Raw genomic sequence first — 5,572 nt, 5'->3', positions numbered from 1 at the left:
GAGAGACAACATCTTGCAATTCTTGGTTAAGTGTTTAAAATGTAGCAATTCTTGTGATTATGCTGCCCCTTAGTTGCTAGGTTCTTGGCCCTGCTATGCTTTTATCCAAAGAGGAAAGCATCACATTTTCTTGCTGTGGAAGTACTTTGATCTGCAGTCAAGTAATATCTTAATTTTCTGTGATACTTCAGTATGATTCTGGATTTTCCAATGGTTTTTGCAATCCTTATTGCTTGATGGCTCTTCTCTGAACTTTCTAAGGATGCTAATGGCCAAAGAAGGCCGTAGAAGTGACAGCTACAAAGGTTTGGGAGAACTGAAACAGCAGAGGTTGTAGAGCAGAACTGAGCAGATAGACATCAGGAGATAAGGACTGCAGAGTTGGAATGCAGAAGAAAAGGATAGTGGTGGAGGAATCTCTCGGCATGAGAGGCCTGGTGTGTTCCATGCCTGGTGTAGAGCTGGAGTGGCTGCAATGGTTAAAGGCAACAGCAGGTTTTTACTGGCAGAGGAGCATGGCTTGGAGCTGGGTGGGGATTGCAGCAGCAGCACTGCTTGTAAATCAGAGCAGTGTTGTATCAGGGGAACTCTGCAGGGAAATGTCAAAACATCTGTCTGCACTTTGCGTGGGCATAACCAGACTCTCATTCAGGAGCACTGCAATGCAGGCAAGGTAAAAAGAGACACTTTAAACTAACTGAGGGCAGAGTTCAGGCAGAATTTCTGGTGAAGAAGACATTCTATTCTTGCAAGTGTAAGATCTGAGCCTGCAGAATAAAACTCACTTTTGCAATCTGTACAAATTCATTTTAATTTCAGTAAAATGACCCGTGGATGAGAGTTTAATGGCCTGAGTTCTTGATTGCTAACACAAGGCAAATTATTTGAAAAAGTTATAGTAGTATCAGGTTGGCTTGCACTAACCTTAACTGTGATACCTGTGGTTAGAGAGGACTAGAATCTTCCCATAAGTACTACAATTTCTGTTTTTAGTTTGGAAAGATGTTATCATTTAATGAAAACCCTTTGTTTTCTGGCAGCCTAATCTGCTATCCATTTACAAAGCTCTCAGAGGGCTTGGATGTCCATGAGAAATGCAAGAGCCCAATTCTACTCACAGATAGATGAATGCAGCCTCAGTGAAGAGCTGTGGTTGTGCTTGGCTGAGGACTGCAATGCAAGCCCAAAAAATCAAAGACAAGTTGGTACCTATGGAACCAGATTGCATAGGGATGGTATTGGTCTGGAGAAGCTCTCCTAAATGAGGTCTGCCAGATTGTGCTGTTGCAAAACCCAGCACCAAGAGAAGTATTTTTAGTTTTAATTAAAACAAAAACGTGAAACAACGTAATCTCTATTTCTGCTGAATTTTTGGCTTCCACGTGTTTGAGCATAAGATGCAGAAGTAATTGATTAGAAACAGAAGTAAAATAATGAGGATTGCTTTTTTTTTTTTCTTTCCCAAACTGATTCAACTGAGGAAAGAAAAAAAAAACCAACTGCTGAAGAGTTAACTTGAGATGAGTAAGACTTTTCTTCACAAATAGACCAAATGAACTACTGAAGTGCTTCAGTGAAGTTATCACAACAGCCTTGAGCCAGCAGGATTATTTCCATGGCAGACTCCTATTTGATTGAAACAGGGGTTTGAATTAGCAGTTTAAAGAATTGGAAAGAATCTGATACATGTAGTTCTAATGGTCTAAGATATTTGTTGAAGATACAAGAGCCTGGCCCTGCAACAAGGGACATCAGTAGGAAGAGTTCAATTCTTGTGAGTTAAAATTTGATTTTTCATCTTAAAAAACCCCAAAAAGCTTGCATTTTTCAGTTCTTATCCAATATTTGGTTTTGAAATTGGCATACTACCTGAGTCAGAGCTGCATGAGATAGCCCCACGTTTTCAACCTGACAGTGCCACTTTAAAATGCAGTGGTATAATTTAGGCATCACTTATTTGTTTTGAATAGCAGAGCTTACATGTCTGTCAGTCACAAAGACTTGATAGACATGATTAGAAGGCAGGAGATCAGGAAATGTGTGCTTACCACAGCCAGCTCTCCCCAGTGAAGAAGTGAGTGGCTTGGTAGCATATTTACAATTAAGGTGTAACTGAAAGCTTTTTAAAAACTGTGCTTTGTAGACTGCATTGAAATAGTGTTTTCTATTATGACCAGTTTCTGGAACAGATTATCGTGATTGTAGGAAGCACTTCAAAGCAGATTGATTTAGGAAGATCTTTCACCAAAAACTTCAGCTTCTCTGTAAAACAGAAATCTACAAATGTGTCTGCAATCTGGGTTGTTTCAGCTACAACAGCATTTATTTTATAGAAATGGTCTGCTCTTAATTTCCAAAGTACTACAAAGCTCTTTTTATTTTGCTGGCCCCTCCATTTCACAGTGGAGTTCAAAGGTTGTGTTTCCTTTCTCCCATATCCTTCTAAATTTCTCTTTGGTATTTTTAAAAGGCTAAGATTTAAAGATTATAATGAAATACTGAGCTGCATCTGATAAAGTCAGACACTAATTTAATATATTGGTGGCCAGACTTTCATAGAACTGACTGTAACATGTTGTCCAGTCCATTCCCCCAGCTCAGACAGCATCAACCAAACCTCCACCATTTAGGTGAACACACGCTCAGCTGAACTAAACCATGGTAGGAACTGGAAATGCCCTTAAAATGTATTAATTTCTGAATTTTCACACAAAAGGCTAGTGATATTGCATTTCATGAAGACTGCTAAAAATTTTGCTTGTAGGCTAAAGTCTCAATTCTCTTTGAGAATTGAAGTCTTCTGCTTACTAGCAAACACCGGAGCAAATGTGAAAAGTCATTTTTCTGGTTGGGATAAAACCAGGTGGTAACAGCACATTGAACTGTGGTGGGATGCCAATAAATTCTTCTTGGTTTTCAAGGATGTTGAAAAGAGAGGAAGCTTGTGCAGAAAATAAAAGGCAGCTGTAAGAACAAAGAATCAATTAGAACTGTCTTGCTCCACTATATTTAGTAGCACATGCAGAGGACAGGAAGAAGAATTTACAAAAACAGTCATCATTGTTATTTTGTGCCTTATCCAGCTGTAATATAACACACTCATTGCATTGTCCTTTATGAGTCTTAAGTGAACAAATTGATTTTTACCAGGGAAGAAGATGAGACAAAGAGAAGTCAAGCTACTTGTCTAAACTCGTAGAGGGCAGCAGTGAAAGACAGTCCTGCAGCCACAAACATTTTTTCTTGTTTGACAGCAGAAATCTGATGGATTCTTTATATTAAAGAGGGGCCTTGAAATAGTCCCTGTACATTCTGGGAAATTATTTTTTTCCTATAAAGCAAGGCTGAATGATGTTGAAGAATATATTATGAATACTTATGGTAAGTGCTAAAAAATAAAAGATTTTTTTATCCTCAGTGTCATTAAATGAACAATTCTGACAATTCAGAATACAAGTTATTTATCAAATGTGGTGAGTAAGTTAAGTTATCTTATGCAGAGGACTTATTCTGGTTCTTTCTGAAAAAGTACAGATCACACTCAAATAGGCTTCTAAACCAGACAACTCTGTGAACACTTCCTTACCATTTCTTTTCTCCAACATAGAAAATTAATAGCCAAGCACCAATTTTGTCTCTATTGTTAATGAGCATAAATTAATCTACTTAATATGTAGCATGCTTCTTGCACTTACACATAATTAAATCATATTTGCTCTTAGAAGCTATTCATCCTGTGTAAACCTGCTTCCTGAGTAAATATTTCTTTAATTACTAGAACAAATAGATTGTGGGATTTGGAGTTGATTATCACAGCATTTCTTTCCCTGATGTGTGCTTCAGATGTGCACAGCAGAGAGGTGTGCTAAACACAGCCAGGAAACACAGCAACCAGCTTTTTTGCAATTTGAAAATAAATATGTCTTATGAATACTTCACACCTACAGAATGCTTCATTTGGGGATTACAAAGTGCTTTGCCATGCTTTGTGGATATTATTTATTTCCATTTTTGGGAAGGATAAAGGGAAAGGAAGAGAGAGATTAGGGCCCATTTGCAACATCCCCATGTTGTATTAATAGAGGTAGCTGTACTAAAATGTATATGGTTATATGCTACTTGTGTAGAACAGCAGAGGACATGGCTTTTCCTACAGGATAATGAGGTACAGCCTCTGTTTTTGTATGTCTGGTAGTGCATTTCTGGTCTCAGGGGTCCTGAAAGCTCAAAGCAGGGGGAAGTCATGCAGAGTTAGAGATACTAGGGATCTCAGAACCATGTGTCTCCAGCAGGGCACCTCAATGGCTTATGACTGGGGTGTGCAGTCAGTGGCAGAGCTGAGAGAGAAGTGCAGGTGTCCAGTTTCCTGGACATGCTGTGCCAGAACAGAACAATTTAGTCCCAAATGCATATCCTTGTCTTCACTGCACAACTCATCTAGGAGGTTGGAAGCTCTGTGTGAATAGTACAACAGCAAAGCCATGTGCCTGTCCTCAGTGCCTGTGTGCTTGCCTCTGGGAAGGTGTGTGTATCTGTGGGTGTCACTGTCTCCCAGGACTTTTTTTATGTTGAGACTATATAGGAGTAATTCCCCAGAAGTTATGGGAGAAATATATTTCCTGTGGGAGGAGTGTTTAAGAGTTGTCAGCATCTCCATGTTTCTTAACTGCAGAGTAAGGAGTTTCTGATAGGGGAGGGTAGATTTTGAGCTCTGACTTTCTCCTGCAGAGTTAATTAACTGGAGTTTAAAGCACTTCCTCTCCTGAACTGGAGTTTCTTATGTGGGAAAGAGAGGTAAGAGACCATAGTCAAATGAAATCCCCAATTAAGAATGCAGGTGAACAAGGCTTGTAAATGACTGTCTTGAGTCTGAGCAGAAGACCGTGTCTGCCAATAAAATACTGTTTGGATATACCCTTAATGAAAAGAAAAGGTTTACTGGGGAGTCAGCAGCAGCCAAACCACCCTTTCTGCTGTTAGAGTGCAGCATGTCACATGTGCTGAGCCTCTTCTTGGCTTTTCTTCAGGATTGCAGGGAATGGAGTAGGCATTTGGAGGAGACTTTGGAATATCAGAGCTGAGAGGGGCAGTGGGATACTGCATGATACCATGTAACTGGGAAGAGTTTTTGGCACTTGTCTTTTGATGGGTTAAATTCATAAAATCATCATCACTCACACGTGTACTTACAGAAGCCTTGTCTTCTGACAGTTGCTGGTTTATTTTTTCCTCACTGGAGCTTTTAGAAGTAGCTGAACCTGGTCAGATGATAGACTGTGAATGAACAAATATATCACTTAAACTAAAACCTCTTTAGCATCTTTAGGTTTAGGGTTTTATTTCTCTGTGCACATCAGCTCCAAAAGCTCACTGTTTCTTCATGGCCCCTGAGGGCTCTAGTTCAACAGCAAAGGTGTCAAGTGCCCAAGTAGGCACCTGGATGTTGGTAGTGCTAATACAGCCTGTGCCTTGTCAGCTATCACAGGTATACCTACCTGTGCAGGGGGTTGCATCTCCTGCCTGAGGTGGAATGGTAACTGAAAACTGCCTTTTTGTGGCTTAGTGTAATCCT

This window comes from Molothrus aeneus, chromosome 7 (assembly GCF_037042795.1).
Source record: "Molothrus aeneus isolate 106 chromosome 7, BPBGC_Maene_1.0, whole genome shotgun sequence".
NCBI classification, from domain to species: domain Eukaryota; kingdom Metazoa; phylum Chordata; class Aves; order Passeriformes; family Icteridae; genus Molothrus; species Molothrus aeneus.
The sequence above is the reverse complement of the archived record's forward strand: the minus strand, read 5'-3'. Positions refer to the sequence as shown.